General features: G+C 44.9%; 1 long non-coding RNA gene across 1 annotated transcript in view; it reads right to left on the minus strand.

Moving 5' to 3' along the window:
• Positions 1-5,476: 5,476 nt before the first annotated feature.
• The window catches only part of LOC142504015 (uncharacterized), a 36,217-nt gene continuing 15,242 nt past the window's right edge, over positions 5,477-26,451 (minus strand). The window contains exons 2-3 of the long non-coding RNA XR_012804163.1: positions 10,531-10,704; positions 5,477-5,902 (exon numbers count right to left, since the gene is read on the minus strand). This is a non-coding gene — a long non-coding RNA (uncharacterized LOC142504015). The remainder of the gene's footprint in view (positions 5,903-10,530; positions 10,705-26,451) is intronic.

Raw genomic sequence — 26,451 nt, forward strand, 5'->3', positions numbered from 1 at the left:
CCGATCGCCCCCGTCGTCCTACATCCAGGTACAGGCCAGGGGATTTGGTATGGCTCTCCTCTAAAAATATCCACTTAAAGGTACCATCCCCAAAATTGGCACCTAAATTCCTGGGTCCTTTTCCTATTTTAGAATAGATCAATCCTGTGACATTTCGCCTCCAGCTACCACATAGTATGAAGATCCCCAATGTTTTTCTGTGTTTCTCTCTTAAAACTTTTCGTTTTCAGTCAATTCTTTCCGGACCAGACTCGCAATCCAGTTACCATCCAAAATAACGAATAGTATGAGGCTCAATCTCTATTGGATTCCCGCGTGTTCAGGGGTCAACTCCAGTTCCTGGTACAATGGAAAGGTTTTGGACCCAAGGAGAGGTCTTGGGTTCCTTTAAAGGACATTCACGCCCCGGCTCTTCTTAGAGCCTTCAGAAGGAGGTTTCCGGAGAAACCTTTTGAGGACCATCCAGAGGCCGTTCCTGAAGAGGGGAGTACTGTTAGGAATCTGATTTCTCAGCGCCGTCCACGCAACACACAGACTACCCTCAGGGAGACTCAGGGCATGCTGCGCAACCTCCGCTTACCTGCCTCCACGGGCCATCAGCTCCTCCGTCCTGTGCGCGCACGTGTGTCCTCCTCCAATGCTGGTCGCGTGCACACGCAGCTTACAGAGTGCACGCCCAGCATCCACTCTTCAACTTCCACTCCTGCTGTTAGGCTCCACCCCTGTACACCGCACGGGTGAAATCAGAGTGCTACCAGTACTCACTTGAGTTGTATCAGCGACATCTAGCCAGAGTGACTCCCTGCAGTCCTCCTGACCCGCCTCCATCCCTGATTGGTCAGCCCAACCTTATCTAGCATCTCTGAGCCCTCACTCATCGTTCGACATAGTCTCTGTTGGAAGTGTTTGGTGTACTCTCGGGTACTACAGGTTTTGACACGGCTCGTACCCCCTTTGGCTCTCGACTTCGGCTCTCCTTGGACTACGTATACTCTGGCATCCCACGATCATGGCTTGGACTTCAACCTTCCTCATCTCTCCACTCCCTGACCTCGGCAAGGCAATCACTATTTTACTCCTATACCCGGTACCGGCAAGTATTGTCTACTTTACTTACATCTGGCCTGGCAACGCTTAATACCACACTACGGACACGCTCCCTTTGCTGCGGGTGCGTGTATTCCTACCTCCCCCTTCAGCACAGGGGATGGGTCTGGTCTGCGGGCAGCACTGGCATAACAGTTAAGCCCACTGCAGTAGAAGCAGGGATGTTGGAGTTTTCACCAGGGGGAGAATATAGCCTAGCCTCCCGGCAGCTACTGTACTTCTTTTTCCTGGGCCTTTCCTCTGTCAGTCCTGTTATTGCAGGCAGTGTAAATGTTAATTCCTTCTGTAGGCCTGTGTGTGTGTGTTACAGCCTTGGATGATGTAATCAGTATCCAAGGGCGGGCCTAGCAACTTCTGAGGATGTCAATCTGAGGGGTGGATATTGATTGGAACACACCCTGTAGGTGAGGGCCTATCAATATCCAGATCTAGCTTGTTATGAATCAGAGTTACAGACACTCCCCAAAGATTATAAATCCTGACATTCTCCCAAATTGTGAGTTGAGTTCAGTCCAGTTCTGAGAGAGGATGGAGTAATATAAGTAGAGAGGAGTCTCTTCCTCCCACCCATGAGGGGATGGGAGGGAAGAGGAGTAGGCCTGAGTCAGGGCTCTGACTAGGAGAGGAAGGAGGAATACCACAGGCCTGAGCTGGGCATAAGGCTTGATGCAGGGCCATGATCTGTAATTAATAAGCTACAGCTATGAAGAATGCCTGCCTCTGCGTAATGATCAGCTGCCTGCAATAAAACATCAGAAAAGACAATGCTGTCTGCAACTGTCTCTGTTGTATGGAGGAATGTCAGTAGGGGCTCATCCCCTGAGCATCCCCAGAGGATCCCTGCTGACTGGAGGCGCTGCACCTACTGAGAACAAGGTAACCTGTCCCTCCTGTCCTGTTTCTCCCCATACCACCGCGGAGCACTCAGCCCTCCTGTCCTGTTTCTCCCCACACCGCCGCGGAGCGCTCAGCCCTCCTGTTACCTACAGGTATTAACCACCACACAGCGTAACCGGAACAGGCATACCCACCCCTATCTCACTTAGGGGCAGCGGTAGATGGGCTACAACTGTAAGGAATCGGAGAACACGTCCTTTGCGACGTGTTCTCTCCTTACCTGCTGCTGCCGCTGTGGCCACTGTTCCTGCCCATGCGCGCACCCCCTCTCTCATTACAAAGCGCGTGCGCACCCGCAGCTCTTCTTGTTGCCGCACGGAACCTGGCCTCGCCCCCCACATGCGTCACGCATCTCTCCCGCGCGGCGCGCACACGAGATGATGTGCAACAATCCCCAGCTGCGTGGCAAATAGTTCGATTCCTGCCTTGTCTCCTGCAGCCTCCGCTGGGGCCGCACCAGTGCTCCGCCCCCTGCCCTCATTGGCTAGTCCTGCCTTTAAATACTTCCTGGTTGCTCTCATGCTTTGCTCGGCATAATCCTATGTAGCCTCGAGACGCTCACTTCTGTTGTGCTTTGCTCTAAGTTTTGTCTTGCAGTTAACCTCTTGTGTACCGAATCGGCTTGTTAGTGAACTCTTCTTTATCTTGGACTTTGGCATTCCCTCGACTACGGCGATCTCTCCTACCCTTGAACACGGCATACGGACTCGGATTACCCTACTCTCTACAATCCCAGACCACGGTTTATGGACCACTACTATCCTGCCCTCTCCAATCCAAGGACCCGGCAAGTATACCGCATATTCTACACTCTCCAACCCAGACCCGGCAACGCTAGACTATCCGCCTCCCAGACATGCCTCCGCTGCTGCGGGTGTGTGGTGTAATACCTTCCCACCTCAGTATCTTGTCTTGTTTGTGGGCACCGCGAGCGTTACAATACCACATGTACCGTTCTCCATTCCATGAATACGGTCACACATACAGTACCACATGTACAGTTCTCCATTCTATGAATACGGTCACACATACCACATGCACAGTTCTCCATTCTTTGAATATGGTCACACATACCACATGTATAGTTCTCCATACTATGAATACGCAGGGTCACTCAGCCACAAGCCACTTTGCCGCAAATGTAAGTCACTAACGTTAGCCTTTATCCTAAAAACTCTTATCTTAACCCCCCAATACTTACGCTACCCGTTACCCTAAATCCCTCCTAACCTAACCGCTAAAACCCCTAAAGTTATCCCCCTAATCTAAACCACCAAAGCCATCAAGTTAACCTCCTACCCTAACCAATAAACCCCTAAAGTTAACCCCTACCCTTCCCACTAAACCCCTTAAGTTATCCCCCTAACCTAGCCGCTGAAACCACTAAAGTGAACCCCCTACCATAAATGCTAAAACCCCTAAAGTTATCCCCCTACCCTAACCACTAAATCCCTAAAGTTTTCCCCTTACCCGCTAAAACCCCAAAAGTTATCCCCCTACTTTAACCACTAAAACCCCTTAAGTTATCCCTCTACCCATTCAAACACCTAAAGTTAACCCCCTATCCTTCCTGAAGAAGCGGCCGGCGGCAGAGGGGCCAGTGGCGGAGCGGATGCGGCAGAGGGTCCCCTTGCAGTTACACATCGGTGGGATCTTGGTCGCGGTGAGACCCATTCCAAATGTCTCATTCCACCGGACCGTCCATTCCTCACATACAATAAAGAAGCAAGTCGGATGTTTTCTAAAATACATTTTATTTCAATCTGTCCCAATCACTTTTTTTCTGGTGCCAGGAGCTCTGGGACCACAAGCAGCGTGATCCTAAGATTAATCATTCATCAATAGAAATCTTTCATGACTAATCCAAAATAAACACCCGACCCCACATTAATAAAGTGTGATGTGTTTCCGAGATGTGGTGTCATCTTTATAATTGGCTCTGATTCTCGTCATCAATCTACAATAAAGGTACCTATAATATGTATTATAGGCTAAATCGGGCAAATTCCGGGCATTATTGAAATCCCTGCTCTCTGATTGGTTAAAATTCCGGGCATTATCAAATCAGTTATGGCTCGGAATTTTTGTCAGCTTGCCAAGTTTTTCAGCCAATCAACTTTCAGTTCTCATTCACAAAGAGTGAAATTTGCTCATAGACAGGGGAGGTAATTGGACAGAAGGCACTGACTCCTCCCCCACCTTGCCTGCAGAGAGCTCCGCATAGGAGAGTGAGGGGAAAGGTTTGTGTGTCTGTGTGTGTGTTTTGTGTGTAAAGGGGGGCAGCAGAGTGTTTTATTAGTGTGTGTGTCTTCTGTTGGTGTGTGTTTTGTGGGTGTAGAGGGGGCAGCAGAGTCTTGTTGGGGTGCGTTTTGTTGGTGCTGAGGGGTTTGCAGTGTGTGTGTCTTCATTGAGTGTTTTGTGGGTGGAGGAGGGGTGCAGAGTGTTTTGTTGGTGTGTGTGTCTGCAGTGTATGGGTTTACAGGGGGCTGCAGTGGGTGTAGGGAGGGGGCTGCTGGTTTGTTTTGTGGATGTAGAGGTGGCAAAGTCTGTTTTGTTGATTTGAGTATCTCTGCAGTGTGTGTTTTGTAGGTGCAGAGGGGGGGCTGCAGTGTGTGTTTTGTGGGTGGAGGAGCGGTGCAGAGTGGTGTGTGTGTGTTGTGGAAGTAGAGCTGGCAGCCTGTTGGTTTGTGTGTGCCTGTAGTGTGTATTTTGTGGACGTAGAGCGGGCAGTCTGTTGGTTTGTGTGTGTCTGCAGTGTGTGTTTTGTGGGTGTAGAGGGGGCTGCAGTGTGTGTTTTGTGGGTGGAGGAGGGGTGCAGATTGTTTTGTGTGCGTGTCTGCAGTGGGTTTACATGGGGCTGCAGTGGGTGTAGAGAGGGGGACTGCTGCTGTGTGTTTTATGGATGTAGAGGGAGCAGCAGGCTGTTTTGTTGGTGTTTGTGTCTGCAGTGTGTTAGTGGGTGTAGAGGGGGGCTGCAGTGTGTGTGTGTGTGTGTGTGTGTGTGTGTGTGTGTGTGTGTGTGTGTGTGTGTGTGTGTGTCAGTGGGTGTAGATTGTGGAGGAGGGCTGCAGAGTGTGTTTTGGTGTGTGTCTGTGTGTGTGTGTGTGTCTGCAGTGTTTCTGTGTTTTGTGTTTTTGTGGGTGTAGAGGGGGGCTTGCTGTGTGTGTTTTGTGAGTGTAGAGGGTGGAGGAGGGCTGCAGTGTTTTTTGTGGGTGTAGAGGAGGGGGGCTGCACAGAGTAGGGGGACTGCAGTGTGTTTTTGTATATAGAGCGGGGGTTACAGAGTGTGTGTTTGTGTGTGTGTGTGTGTGTGTGTGTGTGTATGTGTGTATAAAGGGGGGCTGTGTGTATGTCCAATTTCATTTGAATAAGCTAGCAGTAAAAGCATAAGAATGTAGACAATCATGCTAATAACAATCAATATGACTACAACAATTTATCTTTTTTATGAAAAATTAAAAAAATGAAAAATATGCCTAAATTTAGCCTAGAATAGTAATAATCCCCTTTTAAGCCTCGGGCCTTAAATTCTTCCAGCCAGGGCATTATTGGCCAGTAAAACCCTGTTCTTCTGGGATTATTACTTAAATACGTGAAGCATAATATATATATAGATATATATATATAGGGCCATATTTACATTACTCTATCCAACTTACTAAATACGACCCAGTTAGGAGAATGTATAGTGTGCTCCAGAACAGAAGGTGTCTTATGGAATAACGGGGCTTAGTAAATATGGTCCATAATATGATAGTTATATACTATTGTCCATAATGCATGGAGTCTTCATCCTTGGAACCTGTCTCAGTCACTGAGAACGAGGTTATCTTCAGACTCTGAGGAGGGCGGCCACTACAATCATGGCGTAGAACGTGAGCTCGTACAGGGCAGGAGCCTGAAAGACAAGCAGGGAAAGTCAATTCCATGCAGTGAAAGTTCCAGTATAGTATAGAAATGTTCACAATGATGTTGGTTGGCAATACATTCGATGAAGAGACCTGGCTGTCCATTAAAAGGTATCACAACCTGCAACACATCTCCATTTATCCATTAGCAATTCAGGAACTAGAACGCTGCACAGAAAATGTTGCTGGTGGGGATAGTAATACAATACAATGCTACACGGGCCTCCTCCTTTACAAGAGTAACCTTAACAGAAAATAGTAGCCGTGTAGTAGAGGCGCCATCTTGTAGAAGAACTGTGAGTACGAGCACCTGCGTAACTTTGACTTGATGTCCCTGTTTTTAATGTATCTGACCCCCCGAGACTCTAAAAAAAACTGGACACTGAACCCGGATGAAGATAAAGGCCAAAGCATTTATTAACCATACAAACACATACCATTATTAACATAAAAATCTGGACCCTGCCAAACATACCCAAACCCTACCTCTTGTCTTAAACCAAGAGGCTATAAATATGTAATGTCCATCAACAGATTTAAGCAGCATCAGGAACTGCCTCAAGGTCTATTTCCCCTACTGCTTATCAACCGCCTCCAAAGGGGGCCAAGTAACCCACACCCAAACCATTATCTTAGACAGGGACTCCAGGCATACTGTGACAAGCCATAGGTTATATAAAATAACAAGATGACAAGCGTACAAACATGGCATCCCAAACCAGCCTTATAATGACTGTCTGTTGAACACAGGAAAATGAAAGCGAGGATGGGAAGATAATTGTGATGGTGAAGGGGTACCCAAGCCAATAAATAAAGGTATTATGCCCAGCTGGGTGCCCCTGAGCCTTATTGGGGATTGTACTGTAGGCTGTCAGCTCGGCAACCCAGTAATGGCTGCAACACTGTGCTTTTAATAAAAATGTCTGTGTGTTTCCCACCAGGTATAAGGTGGCTAGAATAATGTTATTTCTTCTGCAAAATGTATTTCAATAGCAGTGTTTCCCTGTAACCGCGCAAAGGAAAAATGGTTTTAAAACCCAGCAGCCCACAGCACAGTGCACGGCGTTTAGCTAACTTCTTCTAGGCAGGTCCTAGCGCGCTGAGATTTGCTGTGAGCGCTGGGGGAGTAAAATCATGAAAAAGGTTATAACGCAACTTTTAGAAAGTTTTATCAAAATTGATGAATGAAAGTCCCCCTATTTTAATTGTTCCAACATTATAGGCATAAGGGGATTTTCATTCAGATGGCCGGAACAGAGGGAAACACTCAAGTTGTAATTGCGGTACTTTAGAAATGTATATCAGGAAATTCCTGAGAGGTGAGCAATGCATACGTAACTAGGACTTCTTAGCCACCCCGCTGGTTTGGTTTCCCGGTGTCTGGAAAAGTCTGTAGTTGAAAGCATTAGCTGACTAAAAGTGTGAAGTGGGGAGGGGTAATTCAAGTATCCCCATCTTAGCAAATGTCCGGGCAAATTGCCCAGATGTCCGGCCAGCCCAGACAAAATGTCGCCAGGTAAGGGGGGTGGCTCTGGTATGCTAAGCGGCAGAGGTGCGGGGTTCGCGCATGCCTTTAGCAAACTAAGAAGCCATCTGCCAGGTTTTGCCAAATATGGGCAACTATGGGATAGGTGGGAATGCTATTCCCACGAACGAGATTGGCTGCAGAGGTTACAGATAGGGATTTGTACTGCATAAGAATCCCTGCAGCCGATCGGGAGTGAGATTCATCTAAGCTGGATTTTAAACTTTATACCATCGTAACCCAAGTGAAGAGTTCATAACAACTAAGGAATCCAGAACCAATTCTACGGTGGTAGACCGAAGTAAGTAGCTTCGGAGGAGAAACAGTTGTTGCGAGAGGTGCACTATCCATAGACTGTTTTTGGCTCTGTTGCGCACAACTCCCACTCCTGGGAAATTGTTTCTAGAGACTCTATTTCTAAAGATTTCATTCCGGGAATAAAAGATTTCATTTTACCCCGTCCCAGTAAGTGTATTTCAAGTTTTGTTTTAAACTAAGCTGTGTACTGTATGTTCATTCTGTAAATAAATTACAATTTATTTTATCTCTTGCTTTGCTCAATCAAAGGATCCGGGTAATTTGGTATTAGAAGTTCTGGTCTACCGTGATAATAATCATGCTGTCAGATCCCTCCTGGCTTAGGGAAGGGACTATCCCAGAGTTCCTGTTGTACCCCCACGCCTCAATTTCCCACCCAAATTCAGCCAATCACGGCCAGCTTCCCTCCCACCTCTGAGATTAGGTAACAGGTATTCTGTATGAGAACTTGAATTTATAGGTAAGTGAAGAATATTACACACCTAGTACTGGGTGTGGGGGTGGGAGATATTAAGGGCCAGATACATGAATCTCCGTTGAAGTTGAGTTAATATCGTACCCAGGAAAAAAATTACAATCGTTATTACCGCAATGTTAAATAGTTACATAGTCGCATAGTCACATAGTAGATGAGGTTGAAAAAAGACAAATGTCCATCAAATTTAACCTATGCTAAGATTCACATGACAGATACTGTATCCTATATCCGTACTTACAGTATATTGATTCAGAGGAAGGCAAACACAAAACCCCAGTGACACATTATCCAATGATATCTCAGATTACTCCCTGGATCAACATTCTTCCCATGTTTACTTATTAACTTACTGTAAAGAAACCTTTCCTTGGTTGCTGATGAAATCTCCTTTCCTCCACCCTTAAGGGATGATCCTGTGTCATTTGTACTGCCATAGGGATGAATAGTTATTTTGAAAGCTCCTTGTATTGACCCAGAATATATTTGTATATAGTTATCATATCCCCTCTTAGATGCATCTGTTCTAATGTACAGTAAATAAATCTAAATTAGCTACTGTAGCCTCTCCTCATAAATCAGATTTTCTATGCCCTTAAGTTAATCACAGGATATCAGCTTTGGTGTATGATTAGAATTGTTACGGTTCCATGCTGCCTCTGTGATCCAGATTACTGTGTCTGGATTCAGTTGCTACCAGTATCCAGTTATCTCCGCTCGACTGAGCAAGCACCTGTATCTTATTTCCTGGTGCTCACCAAATGTATCTCTAGTGAATGTAATCCCAACACATTGAGCTGTGGCAGCTCTCCAAGCTGCAGCTGCTCCTGCCCTGGGGGCAAGGAAACCTTTGACGACTGTAGGATGTTTTTCTTCTGCTGCCCTGTATTACTGTACATGGCCACTTCTATAGTTCAATGCTGAATTATTGTATTTATTGTATCAATACAGTTGTCTCTTTTCTATCAGTAATTGTCACTCATCAACATTCTGGATGAGTGAAATATATTGTACATAGAATTTACCCAGGATCAGTATCACTTCATATCTCCCGCCCCCCTGCCACACCCCGTACGGGTGCTATTCTTTACTGACCTGTAACTTCAGGTTGTCCATGCAGAGATGTCTGGCCTCCTGTGAGGATTCGGGGATTGCGTCCCTTGCGGCGCGGTTCCTCCTCTTTACATAACAGTACTGCAGCGGCTGCTGCCTCCGATCTGCCCCCCGCTGGTGCGCGCACCCCCGCTCTGTTTACAGAGCGCGTGCGCACCCGCGCCTCTTCTACCAGGTCACAGACCTTAGCTCCGCCCCCTCAGTCACACCGCACCTCCGCTGCGCGCGGCGTGCACGCGTGACGTCGCGCAACGAGCCCCAGCTGCGAGTCAAGATTGCTGTGAGCCCTTGTCTCCTGCAGCCTATCCTTTACATCTGCTAAGGCTCCGCCTCCACTCCGCCCCCTCTCCTACTGGTTCCTGTCTCCTATAAGAAGCTTCCTCTTCCTGTCATACCTTGCTGAACATAACCTTGTGTAGCCTTTGAGTGTGCCTGTCTTGTCCAGCCCAGTCTTGTCTTGTTCTCTGCAGTTAACCTCTCGTATACCGACCTGGCTTTGCATTTGGATTATCTCTGGCTCCTGACCCTTGGCATACGGATAACGACAACGAGTACCTCTCCAACCCCAGACCACAGGCTTACGGACTCCAACTACGTGTACCTCTCCAACCCACGGACCCCGGCAAGTATTGGATTAACCCTTTCTACATACCCAGACCCAGCAACGCTACAAACCACCTTCTGGGCTCGCCTCCGCTACTGTGGGTGTGTGGCACAGTCCTTCCCACCTCAGTGCCGGGGTCAGGTCTTGTTTGTGGGCTCGCGCAAGCGTTACACCTCCTCACATTGAATCTGCATCTACCTCTGTCATCCTGTTTTACTATCCCAGCACTTTTGTAACCAGCAGACTGCAGCACTATGAGAGCACGTTATTGGGGTTTGAAATCATCTCTCTCCTGAGGTGCTTTCTTGGTGGTTTGAATGAACGTTTTACCCCTAGTACAGCTACCTGTACTTACCCAGGGTTCTGCGAGTATTTTGTGCTCTGTGTGTTGAACAGGTATTCTGCCCAGGTACCTGCCCTGATTAATTACCTTTTACCTCAAACAGGACGGGAAGGGAGAAGGATCAGAGAGACTAGATGTACTCTGTTTGACCCCTCTTGGCTATCCTTCTAGTTGGACAGGGCTAAACAAAAATATATTTGCATTATAATATGAAAGGAAAATATACATTGTCCTACTTACAAAGAGTCGGAATCCGCTGTGTTTACCATGTCCACCTAAAGCCGAAGTTGCTCCAGATGCTGCTGTTATCCCGGATGCTGTTGCTGCCCCGGTACTGGCAGGTACTGTGATTATGTGAGTTTTGGACCAAGAACATTATTCCAGTAGGTCAGTTTTACTTGCACAACCGTGGCCCTAATAACAGACAGATTAATGAGATCATGTTTTGCTCAGGTCTCAGGCTGCAAATTCTCAGACAGTGAAATGTTTGGAGAGCAGGTTTTTAGAGTTAGTATTAGTTACATAGTTACATAGTAGATGAGGTTGGAAAAAGACATACGTCCGTTAAATTAAACCTACTGCTGCGGCCGAGTTTATTCGAGCATTTGCCCGTTCTCGGCCGCAGCAGTAACCTGGCGCGCGCCGGAGGGTGCCGGGCGCGCGCCGAAGCCTCGGAGGAGAGGCCCGCCGATCGGGGCTTCCCCCTCTCCTTACCGGGTCCGCCGGGTCCCCCGGAACGTCCCGCCGCCGTCCTAACATCCGCGCGACACCAGGGCTCCCTCGGGGAGCCCTGGGCACGCGTACAGGCGGCACAGGCACCCGATGATGCGTGACCGCGCATCGGTGATGCGCGGCACGCTGAGGGAGTGCGGCTCGCAAGCCGGGACATATCCCGGCTTGCGGAATGAGCCGTACTCGAATTAAGTGTGCCGCCTGTGTATGCTAAATTTAGACGACAGATACGTTATCCTATATCCGTACATACAATATACTTATCCAGAGGAAGGCAAACAAAAAACCCCAGTGACAAATTATCCCCAATGATAACTCTTAAGGGGGGAAATAAATTCCTTCCTGATTCCAAATATTGTCAATCAATATCAACATCCTTCCCATGTTTACTTACTTGGTATATCCTTTCTAAAAAGATGTCGAACCTTTTTTTTAACATACCTATTGTATCTGCCATCACAGTCTCAATGGGTAATGATCCCCACACTGTAACTGCCTTTACTGTATAGAATCATTTCCTTTTTTGCAGGTGAAATCTCCTTTCCTCCAACCTTAAGGGATGGCCCGAGTTCTTTGTACTGTCCTTGGGATGAATAATTATTTTGAAAGCTCCTTGTACTGTCCCCAAATATATTTGTATATAGTTATCATATCCCCTCTTAGACGTCTCTTTTCCAATGTAAATAAATCTAATTTAGCTAGCCTCTCCTCATAAGTTAGATTGTCCATCCCCTTTATTAATTTGATGGCTTTTCTCTGCACTTTCTCTAGTGCCATAATGTGTTTTCTAAGGAGTGGTGCCCAAAATTGTACTCCATATTCAAGGTGTGGTTTTACTAGTGCTTTTTAAAGGGGCATAATTATGTTTACTTCCCTTCCATCCATTGCCCGTTTAATGCAAGATAAGATCTTGTTTGCTTTTGCAGCTACTGCATGAACATGGGCACTATTGCCAAGCCTGCTGTCTACACGCACTCTTAAATCCTTCTCCATCAAGGATTCTGCTAATTTATCTGCCCAAGTTTCCAGTCTCTCCAAGTCCTTCTGGAGAGAACTTGCATCCTGCTCTGATCCTACCTTACACAATTTAGTATCATCAGCAAAGATTAAGACTTTGCTCTCTACAGTATGTAAACCTCAAGGTCATTAATAAACAAGTTAAAAAGCAGGGGTCCCAATATCGTTTCCCGAGGTACTCCACTCACAACTTTTAGCCCAACCTGAAAAAGTTCCATTTATTACAACCCTCTGTTGTCTGTCCTTCAACCCGTTTTCAATTCTGGTGCAAATATTTTTACTGAGTCCAATTATTTTGTACACTAACCTCGTGTGGAACTGTATCAAAAGCCTTTGCAAAATCTAAGTAGACCACATCAACTGCATTACCCTGGTCTAAATTCCTACTTACCTCCTCAAAGAAACAAATAAGGTTAGTTTGGCATGATCTATCCTTCATAAATCCATGCTGACTATTACTAATAATTTTGTTTGCCATTAGGTATTCGGGAATATTATCCAGCACTAAACCTTCAAGTAGCTTCCCAACTATTGATGTCAGGCTTACAGGTCTGTAATTCCCCGGTTGTAATCGATCACTCTTTTTAAATATAGGCACCACATCTGCTTGTTGCCAATCTTGTGGTACTGAGCCTGTGGAAATTGAGTCCTTGAATATTAAATATAATGGTTTTGCTATTACTATACTTAACTCCTTGAGAACTCTTGGATGTACTGTACTGTATGCCATTGGGGCCAGGTGCCTTATTTACTTACAATTTTTTTAAGCTACCTACTTTATGAACTTTTTCCTCAGCTAACCAATTGTTTATTAATATGGAGGTTGTGGCTTCCTCCTGCATCACTACTATTGAAATTGATTCTTCCCTGGTAAACACAGAAGTAAACAATTTGTTTAATACCTCTGCTTTTTCCTTATCTCCAATAATCTGCCTGCCCATCTCACACTAAAAGGGTCCTATATTTTCTTTTCCCATTTTTTTGTTCAGTTACTTAAAGAACTTCTTAGGGTTGACCTTACTTTTTATTGCAATCCTTTTTTCATTATCCATTTTTGCTAATTTGATTGCCATTTTGCAATTTTTGTTACATTCCTTATAATTCTGATACGATGTCTCAGTCCCTTCTGACTTCAAAAATCTAAACACCTTCCTCTTCTTGTCCATTTCCTCCCCTACCTGTTTATTTAGCCACATTGGTTTAGATGGTTTCATTTATACTTATTACTCAAGGGTATACACTGATAAGTTTGCTTTTCTAACAATGTTTTAAAGACTGCCCATTTATCTTCTACTTTTTTTCCCTGCAAAAACATCATCCCAGTGTATTACTACTAGATTTGACCTCAGTTTATTAAAATCTGCTTTTCTAAAGTTTAAAGTCTTTGTTGAACCCAAGTAATCTGTTTTTTGATAATTTATTTCAAATGAGACCATGTTATGATCACTGTTACCCAAATGTTCCAGGACTTGAATATTTGTTATTACTTCTACATTGTTTGATATGACCAAATCCAGAACTGCCCCTCTCCTGGTTGGTTCCTCGATAATTTGGGTCATATAATTGTCTTTAATCACCACAAAAAAACTGTTCCCTTTTGTTATAATGCTAATCTCATTGCCCCAGTCTATGTCTGGATAATTAAAATCCCCATTATGCAAACATGACCCAGTTTTGATGCCTTCTCCATTTGCAAAAGTATTTTAGCTTCCTCATTCTCACAGATATTTGGTGGTTTATAGGATATTCCCACAAACATTTCTTTATACTTTTACCTCCACTGCTAATTTCTATCCACAAGGTCTCAACATTTTCATCAATCCCTTCATAAACATCATCCCTTATAATAGGTTTTAGATCTGGTTTAACATATAGACATATTCCACCTCCCCTTCTATTTGTTCGATCCTTCCAAAAAAGGTAATAACCCTCTAAATGAACTGCACAGTCATGAGTTTCATCCCACCATGTTTCAGTAATGCCTATGATATCATACTGCTCCCTTGCAGCTACTAATTCAAACTCCCCCATTTTATCTGTCAGGCTTCTTGCATTAGCAAGCATGCATTTTACGGTTTTTTTTCTGTCTGTACTATTATCTTACCTACTCCTTTCTTTCTACTCCAATTGGGTTTAGTCTTTAGAAGTTTTCTAGTATTATCTGAATTTAATATTGGTGTCTTCCTGCTTGCCAAACTCCCACTTGCCCCCATTCTACCCCCATGACCCATTGCTATGTCCCCATCCCTATCTATTTAGTTAGTTATCTGTTTCTTGTCTCTCCCCTCCCCCTTCTAGTTTGAAATCTCCAACCTTTTTAGCGTTCTCCCCCCTAGCACAGAAGATCCCTCTTCATTGAGGTGCAATCCGTCCCTAGAATATAGATGGCACCTCTCAGAAAAGGAGTCCCAGTGCTCTAAAAACCCAAACCCCTCCTTCATGCACCACTTTCTTAGCCATGCATTAACCTCCCTGATCTCTGACTGTCTCCCTGCGGTAGTGCATGGCACTGGTAGTATTTCAGAAAATACTACCTTGGAAGTCCTTGACTTAAGCTTTTGGCCTAGATCCCTGAAATAATTTTCTCTCTCTAAGTTTGACATTGGTGCCAACGTGTACCAAGTCTGCCGGGTCAGTACCAGCCCCTCCCAATAATCTGTCTACCTGATTCACAATGTGCTAAACTCAAACCCCCAGGAGACAACAAACTGTTCGGTTCATGCGGTCATGGCAACAGATTGCCCTATCTACCGTCCTAATAATCTTGGTCTCTGAGTATTCTGAGTCCCCTCTGTGATGGAGGAACTATTCCCCTGGCTGCTAGAGGAATCAGTCTCCCCTAACCTTGCCATTTCTGCCCTGACACTCCCTATATCTTCACTCAATATGGCAAATCTATTGGGATGGGTCAGCTCAGAACTGGCCTGCCTCTTCTTCTTCCACCTGCTTGCCCTTGTAACAGTCACACAGCTAACTACCTGCTCCTCACTCACAGCGCCACCATCTGCACCACTAGTCCCATCCAGGGTCTGCTCACTCAGCACTAAACTCCTTTCAAAATGGTCAATGTCCATCAATATTGCAAGTTTCGTCTTCAGATCAGCAATCTGAGACTCTAAAGAGACCACTTACAGCACTCACACTTTTCAAAGCGGTATGCTCCCTGGAACAGCTTCTCCAAGTGCACATATATGTGGCATGTGCATTGAGTGGAATACTTAATTCTGTTCTTTGTTGTAACTGAAAGGATTTGTGTGCCTTCTGTAAGAATATTTTTCTTAACAATTTGGGGCCGTGATTCAGATGGATGACTCACCCTGAACCTTGGGGTGCCCCCGGATGACCTGAGAGATACCGCGGCCAAGTGAGAGAAACCTGTTATCTATTTTGTTTCTTTTTAAGTCACTGGCTGTCTGGTGTAAAGCTCTATGGCTCACTGGTGATGCTCCCAGAAACCAAAAATGTATGAATTAACACAGACACTGTGACTAATTAAAGTTATTGTGTTTAGTGATAAACATAAGAAATTCCATGGGTAACACCAACTCCCATGGCACGATATCCTCTCGCATGGGTGAGGGAAGACATTGTTATATCCAAGTTCAGAAGGAACTTGAGGGACTAATAGATTATGGTAAACTAGTGAAAGTATGTGATAATGTAAGTCTGTGCACAAAATTAATTTGGCTAGAAGGAGGCAGTTTTGAGGAAGACGTACGGCACTGGGGGGGGGGGGGCGTGGTTGCTGCCGCTTGTGGGCGGTGGGTGCAGGGGGAGGCGGGGGGGGGAGCAGCCTCCTGCTCGGATTGCCAGCCTTTCCTCTCGTCCCTTCCCCCGGGCCAGTCACTTACATTACATCTGCCTCTATACTCCACTGTGTGTGTGTGTGTGTGTGTGTATCAGTGTGTGTGTCAGTGTGTGTGTCAGTGTATGTGTATCAGTGTGTGTGTGTATCAGTGTGTGTGTGTGTGTGTGTGTGTGTGTGTATCAGTGTGTGTGTGTGTATCAGTGTGTGTGTGTGTGTATCAGTGTGTGTGTGTGTGTATCAGTGTGTGTGTGTGTGTGTGTGTATCAGTGTGTGTGTGTGTATCAGTGTGTGTGTGTGTGTATGTGTGTCTGAGTGTATGTGTGTGAGTCAGAGAGAGAGAGAGAGAGAGAGAGAGAAAGAGAGAGAGAGTCTGAGAGAGAGAGTCTGAGAGAGAGAGTCTGAGAGAGAGAGTCTGAGAGAGAGAGAGAGAGAGTCTGAGAGAGAGGGAGAGAGTCTGAGAGAGAGGGAGAGAGTCTGAGAGAGAGGGAGAGAGTCTGAGAGAGAGGGAGAGAGTCTGAGAGAGAGGGAGAGAGTCTGAGAGAGAGAGAGAGAGTCTGAGAGAGAGGGAGAGTGTGTGTGTGTGTGTGTGTCTGTCTGTCTGTGAGGGAATGCAGACACCAACCCACGGTCAGTCATAGTCACCCACCCACTCGTCAGTCACCCACCCAAGTGTCACCCAGTCACCCACCCAAGTGTCACCCAGTCACCCACCCACCCAAGTGTCAGTCAGTCACCCACCCAAGTGTCAGTCACCCACCCACAGGTCAGTCACCCACCCCATCAACACCCACTCTCTTTGTCTCTCTCTTTAACCTACACTCCCTCTGTCTTATCTTAACTGCCCTATACCTACACCGAAATAACCTATACTGCTTTCTTCCAGATCTGACTCTCAAGCTTCACACAGAAGATATCAGAATCCCCCCTAACCCCGAAGACAGGTAGGGAACACCCCAGTCCCTTACTGAATCCCCCCCAGGTCTTTTGTCACATAGGATGTAGCATTGGGTATCTTTGTCTTTTGTTGAAAATATTAAAATAAACAGATTGCATTGTAATGTTTTTTTATTAGGTATGTATATACAATGAATATACAACTTTTTTTTCACTTTGGGCGCCGCGGAAAAATCCTGATCGCTTTTGGGAGCCTTGAACCGAAAAAGTTTGGGAACCACTGAGCTAAACGCTTCACAGACTCAAATTATAACTCAGAAAGGAAGGTTGGCTAGAAAAAAATAAAAAGTTGTTGTTTTATAAAAAAAAAATGTTGGTACAAATATTTTTATTGAATGTTTGTAGTGCGGGGGAGTGGGGGGGGAGATACAGAAAAGGAAAAATGTGGCGGAGAATGATTGACATTTACCTTACAAAGGTTACACATGAATTTGCTAACAATTCTTAGACATTTCCGAGGACATCTTAACAGTTAAGCATTATAGTAATTATATTTCACCTTACTTTTGGGAACATAATTTTTTAAAGTTCTATTAACAGACAGTTTGTAAGGGAGTGAAGAGGTTAACTCCCTTCCCAGGCATCTAGAGACTGCACGGGTGTCAGATTTCACACCTGAACACAGAGGTGTGCACAATCAACTCCTGATGGAGCAGGGATAAAAGACAGGAAGCTGCCAGAGAGAGACTGCTTCCCTCCACAGAGAGAGATGAACTGAAACTTCTCCCAGCCAGGAGAGAGTTTGGCTGTTATGGACCCTAGGACTGAAGGAAGCAGGCCTGTTGAGTCCAGCTGGGAATCACACCCAGGATAAAGATTGCTTCCCAGAACTGGCATTCCTAAAGGAGTGAAGGAGCGACATGGAGACCCTGTGAAGGAATCCCTGCAATTGAGATAAGACTTTCTATATAGCTCCCTAAAATACTATTTCATATGTTTTGGGCTGGAAACCAGGTTGGCCAGCACCGTTAGCTAGGGACCTGCTGGTGTAGTTAGTTTCCCTAACATGGAATAGGATTTTATTTTATTATTTTATGTTTTGCCTTAAAGGGGCAGTAGCCCCAATGTTTTGGTTGCTGTTTGGTGGCAAATAAACCCAATCCAGTTAAGGTTCACCTTCAGTCTGTGCGTCTAACTGCCCTCACCTACAGGCCGGTCCATCACACAGTTATATATTACTTCATAGAAAAGGAAAGAAAATAGTTAAAAAAAAATAAGAAGAAGAAACACATATTTCCTCCATTTTAACTGTTGATCCAGGGGTACAAGACCTTATAGAAAATTGGAACTCTATTTGTTAGGAGGGCTGTGAGTTTTTCCACCATCATAATATCATCGATTATTTTTTTAACCATACTTTTTTTTTTTTGTAACTTAAATTTTTATTCAGATAAGGTTCAGATACAATTATAACATAGCATGAACATATGCAATGTGTATACAGCTCATGAAATCATCAACAATATCACAATCTGTTGGTAATGATAATGGGACAATACCAAACAAGACGGACTAGGACATAACAAGACGACATATAACTAGACAATTATATCTCAGCAAGACCAAGCGTAACATAACACAGAACGGGAAGGGGGGGAGAGGATTGTGGTGGGGAGGCGGGGGTCGGTAAGAAGGAAGGACCTAGGGAGAGGGGGGACTATGAGGGGAGCCACACCAGCTAGACCATCCAGAACCTGCACGCCAGGACGTCATATCTCAACCCAAGCTGCTGACAGACATCAAGCCTTATTGCCTTGCGCTAAGAAGTCTTGATACGGGTATGGGGTAATCTCTACTCCAGTCAAAGGAGAATGCATCTAGAACTATCAACGCCAGATTGTGGCCCGCTCCACCCCGGGGATGTCCGACTGGGCCAGCCAAGGCAACCAGACCTTTAGATAATTGATGCCAGTGTCATTAACCAGACTCGTTAATTTTTCCATCTGGCAGACAAACCAAATCCTATTCCGAATCTTGGGGATTGAAGGAATCTCATTCGATCTCGCACCGGGTCGCCAGGGCAAAATGCCCAATTAGTTTATTATTTGCTTTTGGTAAACCCGCCAGTGGTCTATTCAGTAAGAACAGCCACGGTTCCAGGGGAATTGGGAGGTTCAAGATCCTCTGAATCCAATTTCTAATTTCTTCCCAAAGAGGGGTGATCCGTGGGCAAGACCACAGCATATGTAACAGGTCAGCCGACTCTCCACACTGTCGAGGGCACAGCGGGAGAGTCCTGGCACATACCTAGATAATTTTAGTGGGGTGTGGTACCACCTCATTAGGACTTTATACGCATTCTCCTTTAATATGGTCCAAATTGAACTTTTAGCTGTGGCCAGGTAAATATCGTTCCAGTCCTCACCCTCGAGAAACTCACCCAGGTCCGACGCCCATTGGGATCTATACCCCGGGTGTTTCTGTCGGGATCCTCAGATCCGACCACTTCCCTGTACAGCTGCGATGTGAGTCCCGATGTGTCTGATTCTGCCAGACAGAGCTTTTCAAAATTAGTCAGCGCTGGGTAGGGGGCTAAATTATTAAAAAATGCCCTGACCTGAAGGTATATAAAGAATTCGGAATGAGGGATGTTTTTTTCGGATCTAACATGTTCGAATGATTTGACCTTTTTGCTATTACCCTCCAGGTCCTTAAGACGTAAGTATCCAACATTTTTCCAAATATAAGTACTGCTCTATAACAGGCCCGGAGCAAAGTCGGGATTCCCCCAAAGGGGGGACATCAGGGAATTTTTTGTGGTGAAAGAGTTTCTGTGCTTTGATGCATTCCATACCGACAACGAGTTGGTCATAGAAGAAAGCGGCAGGTCAGCACCCACACGTGCTGTTTTAGGGAGCCAAATTAATGATTTTAGCTCTAGCGGGGAGCACACCGCTCTCTCCAGATCCACCCATCTTTTCAATGTACGGTCGGAGTGCCATTGAACAATTTGGCTTAATTGCGTTGCTTTGTAATAGGACAATAGGCAAGGTACCGCTACGCCCCCTGCCGGTGAGGATCGCTTCATAATTGATTTGTTTACTCTCGTTTTTTTGCCTCCCCATATGAATCTGGAGATACCAGACTGAAGCGAGTGTACATCTTTCAGTCTCAGTGGCACCGGTAATGTTAACCATACTTTTTGAAGGGGTATACAGTTTTTAAAGGAAGCGGAGATAGTGCATCTTGCTGCTGTCAGAATATGGGATATAAGTTTTTGGTTTAAATAGTTTGTGTTTTCCATTGGTTTTGGCCAGAACAATTACCAACGGATCCCATGGTTATAGTAACTTCTATTGTTTTTTCTATTAATTTTTGTATCATTTCCCAAAACCTTTGGGCCTTTAGACACAACCACCAAATGTAAGCCAAGTCACCCACCTGGCCGCAGTTCCTCCAGCACATATTGGAGGCTCCTGGGAAGATTATACTTAATCTTTTGGGGTTCAGGTACCATCTGAAAAGGATCTTATATATGTTCTCTTTTGTAGTGGTGCATATTGATGTTTTGGAGGCCATTTCCCAAATGTATTCCCAATCCTCCCGTGTTATTTCTGTATTTAGATTGTGTTCCCATTTTGTGATATAACTGTAGTTATGGTCAGGCATTGACCCCCATTGGTCTTGTTTCCTGATAAATAATTGAATCAAGTTTTTCCTGATAGGACCTATTTCTACATATATTTTCAAATACTGTGTGAGGTGGGAATAAATTATGTTTAACAAAATGTCTGGTCTGAAGATACTTATAGAAATCTTCATTGGGCAGGAAATACTCTGCCTTAATCTCCTCAAATGTCATAGTTTCATTGTTTGATATCATGTGCCCAAGAGCCACAATTTTCCTTTCTTGCCATCCCTCAAATTGACCAGAGTTATAGCCTGGAATTAAATATGGGTTGTTTACTAGAGGGATCAGCTTTGATGGGTTTCCGATTAGTCCAAATTTGATTTTTGGTAAGGTGCCATATTTTTAGTGAGAAGGAGATTTCCTCTGTCGGAAGATTTAGCATCATTTTCTTTTCTTCCTCCCTTTCAACGTTGTTACGAAACGCGTTGTGGTCACGTGAGGCTATCTCAGCACGCTTGCCATCTGGCTGGGGACAACAACCAGGAAGGTCCAGCAGTGATTCTACTCTGCCGCGGAGAAGCTGCAGTCCGGACTGGTTACACAGCAGCTCCCTTGACGTCCCGCTTGTCACTTCGTGGTTAGTACTGTCCTCCCCCACTGTGGCCTTTATTCATGTTACATTGTATTCATGGTTATTGATTTATGTTTTGGTGCTTTTACTTTGATCTCTGTGGTTATTTCACTAGATACACATTCTGCATCTATGCCACTGCACTTTCTATGCATTATTTGCATTTCTTTTTGTCCTTTTTGCACCTAATTACATTTGTGCAATCTTATATGTAATTTTGTATCACTTTCACGTTAGGTTAATTTCCTAAGTCACTTTGCACATTATATGTTTACAATGTTGCATACTTGTCTACAGTATATCACTTTAAGGGTACTTATTCTGTTTGTATTGAAGTATTGTTATTTTCACCTTGGGTGATTATTTGAATTATGTTTGTTACTCTGTATTTATACTGCTTTTTAGCTGATAATCTGTTAGGATCTATTGGGATCTTATTAAAAGTATTAATTACGCTAATCCCTGGTGCGCTGTGTGCCTACTTTTTTTCATTTATAGAGATGAGTTTAATAGGCGTTTCTTCTGCCATCTCTATTTATTGTGTTCAAAATACTTTTGTTTTGCCTTATTTTTGTCTTTCCCCAAAAATATTTGGAGGTCCAGGGATGGAGGACTGACGCTGTTTCCCTGATTTCAAAGTCCAGATAAGGTAAAGCTATGTGTTTCATTAAAGGAAAGGTCTTAAAAGAAAAGGTGGGGGGGAGTGGAGGATTGGTTATTAGAAATTAACTGGGTGTGTATGGCGGTGGGGCGATTATCACAATCAGTGACAACTTTGATATTTTGCTAACCTAAGAGTATGGTTAGCCTGATGGACAAATGTCCTAATGGGGATACCACAGGTGGGAGGGTGAGATCCCTCACCAGTCATCCCATGCAGTGTAATGCAGCCTGTTATTGGAGCCTCCCATGGAACATCCCCTCCCTTCTCCTACAGGGAGAACTCTTACATTGTCCCTATCGGACCCAGGAGTCCCCAAATCTTTAGATCAATAAATAACCGCATAGCAGGAACATTATTTTAAAAGGAGAGAAAACCCTCATCATTTTCAACAATAACAGCAGAAATAACATCAGTCATAATAACTTTAACATTAACATTCTTAATCTACAAAAGATATGCATATTCAGTGTGTGCATAGAAGGCCTATGAAACTACCGTAACATATGGATGGAGTATAGCTATTAAATCCTTAAAAGAATTATAGAAAGGACAAAATATCTGTATTCTGAGTCTATTCATGACTATATGATAGACTACAGATGAATCTCTGAGAAAACTGAGAGACTAGTGCCCACTGTGGGAGGGTGTCGCGTCCCACAGGGGTCGTACACGGATAATCCCCTTCCCTAAATTGCGGCCCTGTTTCCCACATTGGGCCTATAGAGATAGCAGTCCATTCTTCTCTCTGGGAGAGGGAATTCTTGGCCAACCGGACTCCAACCAGTGGGGGCGGCAGACATCCCTCCCAAGTCTTTAGTTTTTCCCCAGTGAAGGACTCCCTGGAAAGGTAAGGAACAGTCTTATCTCACTCAGGGGTCAGGTCGGGGGATCTGTCCAGACCTCAGAATGTTGGATGTTTCAGTTAAAAGGGGTCACCATCAATCTGGGCGCCTCGGGTTCCTCCATCTCCCGATGCGGGGACTCTCAGTCTCCCAGCGAGAGGTATTCAGCTTGACGAGGTCTCGGTCCGTCCCCTTCCCTTTGCTGCTGGCCTAATTGAGAGGGTCGGGCCTTCTCACCCGTGACGGCTCATCTGTGGAGGCTCAAGACGCGGAGGAAGGCCCAAGATGATGTTGTTTTCCATTCCGATCCATGATCAATCAAAACACTTTGATAAAGCTCCCCCGAGCAAAAAATGTCAGTGTGATCTCCCATTTTTGTGGATTAAATCGTCTTTTTTTATATTCACCCTCTTTTACTGTCCTCTGTTTTTTGTGGTGCAGTGCTCTTTTGGCCTTGTGCCATTTTTTCTCTTCTCTTCAAATATTCTTGAATGTCCTCCATAGCAACCAACTCGGGGACGTTTCTAATGCGCAGATTTTGTCTCCTTTCGCGGTTCTCCAGGTCCTCCACATTCTCCCTCAGGGCCGAAATCTCTTCCTTCAGAGTCAGGACTTTCGTGTTTGTCTGGATCTGGACGTTCGCATTCATTTTTTGCTCCAGGGCTGTGGGCCGATTAAAAATTACGGTGATTCATGCTTTGAATTCTGCTACAGTCTTGCATAGTTCAGTCTGGAACGAGTGTTTGATATCACTTGAGAGCCCTTCCAGCTTTTCCGTAGTTATGACCCTAGGTTCTCGTTTTCTCAGGGCCGCACCCGGAGACACGTTGTGCACGAGTTTCGCGGCGCCCCCATCTTCTCCCTCCGATGCAAGGAGCAGGCCAATGCTGAAGAAGCATCCCTCCTGTGATGAGCTTTTTTTGTGTAGGACCCTTTGGAGGCATTTCTGCTAGTTTAGAGAAGGTTAAGTTTGTTTATTATCTTGTTTTTTGGGGGGTTTTAGTCCAGATTCAGGGATTATTATGTTATTTTTATTGCATTCCACGAGGAGCTGTTGTAGCAAGCGTCCATTTTCCTCATCAGCTCTCTGGCGCCCCCAATACATCAGTTTTACAGAAATATATTTATACACATTATGAAAATATTAAGATTAGTTATAAGAAAAGGAAATTATTCTTTAATTATTATTTCGTTGTTGCAGGAATAAGAATCAGGGAAAAGGGAGACCAAAAAGCGCACCAGCACAAACGGAGCAGGAAGAACCCAGGACAAAAAAATGTTTAAAAGGGCACTTTAATGTGACAAAAGACCCATCCAATGCATTTCGAACGTCGTCAGTTGAAAAAGAACGCTGCGACGTTCGAAATGCATTGGATGGGTCTTTTGTCACATTAAAGTGCCCTTTTAAACATTTTTTTGTCCTGGGTTCTTCCTGCTCCGTTTGTGCTGGTGCGCTTTTTGGTCTCCCTTTTCCCTGTATTGCATTGAGTAGCTGCACAGCCTGCCTGCCTGCCCTACCAGGATGTGAGTATTTGTATATTTTTCAGGGGAACCTGCCAATGAGACTGATGGTGAGTGGGTTGCACCACACACCACCTGTCTTCAGGAGGATAGTACCCGTTATATGACACAATAGGTACTATATCAATTGTTAGTACCCTGGTACAGTGGTCTGGCTTATTATCATTTTGAGATATACCTGCATTTGAGCGCTTCAGCTATTTTCCATATAGGAATAAGAATCAAACTGGGCCTCATTTTGCAGGCATTGGCAACAAAGGGCCACAGGTTAATACGTATAAACTACATGTAACGGATTTTCTGGCCTAGCCTGACCCACCCAATCTCACATTGGCCCCTGTGGTCTAACCAGTCCTCATTACATGGTCGTGTCTGGTGGTGCACCTGTTGGCAACAAGACTCCTGAGTCTCCTGCATGATGGTGTTTGGGGAATGCCAACCCAGACAGGAAGCTGAGGTAGTGTGCGTGAGTCCTACCTATATCCAGTGCAGCGCCTCCACCTCATCAGGATCTCTGCGTCCGCAGTAAGATGTGACTGATGAGGAACTCCTTCTTGGTGCTTCCTCCTGTGCAAGAACTTCACACCCACACAGCAAGGATTTGTTGAACTTGAGCATCTTTATTGTAGTTGCGGTATGGGCTAGCTGCCCCTCGCAGTGATGAACTCAGCTGCACATCTCGGTACGTGCTCCCTTCAAAGGTACACCCTCCCAATGGAGTGGGATCCCCTCTCCCCTCAGGGAGATCACCCCTGTGTCAGGTCCCTGGACACAGTATGGCGTTGATAACTTGATGCTGATTGATTTAGTATAGGGCCACTAGTTACAGCACTAGCGCCCTCTTTCCCCAGGTCTCAACGCAGACCTGCTCCTTACTCCAACACCCTAACTTTGAGCAGTGCTGTGCCTTATATCTCTCAGGAGGCAGGCACATCTCTGATGTCACTAACAATGGACTCAGAGTATGAAACCACTCCCATCCACACATAGGGCACCTCACCAGGGTGTGAGGGCAAACCTCCATGATTACTGCTGGCATCCCTATAACTTACCAGGCCTTACTGCCAGCAGGAGAGGAAACTGCAGTCCATTTTACAGCATGGCTACATACAGATAGGCAAAGCTCAGGTAATTTATTTGGGACATTTGATCTCCCGGAATGCCTGTGCCATCATACCTACTAGGGTACAAAGTATCAAGAACACACCTGTCCTTTCCGCAGTCCACGAGTTGCATTGCTTCCTGGCATGACTGCCTTACGGTATCACCACCTCTCAAATCACAAGACTTAGTCACATTGGATGAACCAGCGCTGTTAGTTTTTAAGGAGTTAAAGGAGGCTCTAGTGTCCGCTCCAGTATTAGGATTCCCAGACTATGATAAACCTTTTTATCTGTATATCACAGAGCAGCAAAAATTCACCCTCTCTGTTTTCACACAACAACACGGGAACAGACAGACCACGTAGTCATGCAGACCAGTCCCTTACCGTCCCCATGCTCAGCCCAGATGGCTGAGTTACATGCACTTACCATGGCTCTCACCCTTAGCAAGTAGCAGACTGAGAACATTTACACTGACTCACAGTATGCTTGGGGTATTTAGACATATGTTGGTATGCTATGGAATGCGCGTGAGTTTTTGTCCTCTGCCGGTACACCGGCAGAAAATGTTTCCTACCTTGCTGCTTTGCTAAATGCTATTTTACCTCTGCATGCTGTGGCTGTTATCAAATGTTCTGCACAAACTAAAGCCACTGACCCAATTCCAAGGGAAATGCCTCTGCTGACATTACTGCCAAGACAGCTGCCATGCAGCCTATTGTTATGAACTGGGCCATTGTTACCATGACAGAACTCCCCACTTTCAACGACTTTGTTACTATGCAGGATTCTGCAGATTCTAAGGACTGGAAATTACCAGGGTGTAAGTATTTAAACGTTATACTTATTACCATACAGTATATGTTTTTTTTTTTTTTCAAATCTTTTTATTAGATTCAATTTCAGCATACAGATGAACTTTTCGTACATTTACTGTTACATACATATTTTATCATTGTACTTTCTATAAACAATGCTCACAATGTATTATTTTTTTTCCAACATAACTTAAATCTAATGTCTTTTTTCATTCTCACTCTCAGTTTTTCCTATCACAATAGCTTAAGGTCATTCCATTTTGGTTTTTCCAGTTTTGGTCACCTTATGTCCTCCCTATGTCTTTCCATTCTTAGCTATATTTTCCGGTTCAATGCCTAACTACTTTAACGTCAACCTCTAACATAACTTGTCGTGTTGGTATTTTTTTATTCTCTTCCTTCTCACCTTCCCCTCTCTGGTGTTTGTTGTCCTGTCCCATCCATTGTCCTCTTGTCTCTGTCCTCTATGAACCAATCCCACCTCTGGTGAAAGTCTTCCT

Source organism: Ascaphus truei, chromosome 10 (assembly GCF_040206685.1).
Source record: "Ascaphus truei isolate aAscTru1 chromosome 10, aAscTru1.hap1, whole genome shotgun sequence".
Classification (NCBI taxonomy): Eukaryota; Metazoa; Chordata; class Amphibia; order Anura; family Ascaphidae; genus Ascaphus; species Ascaphus truei.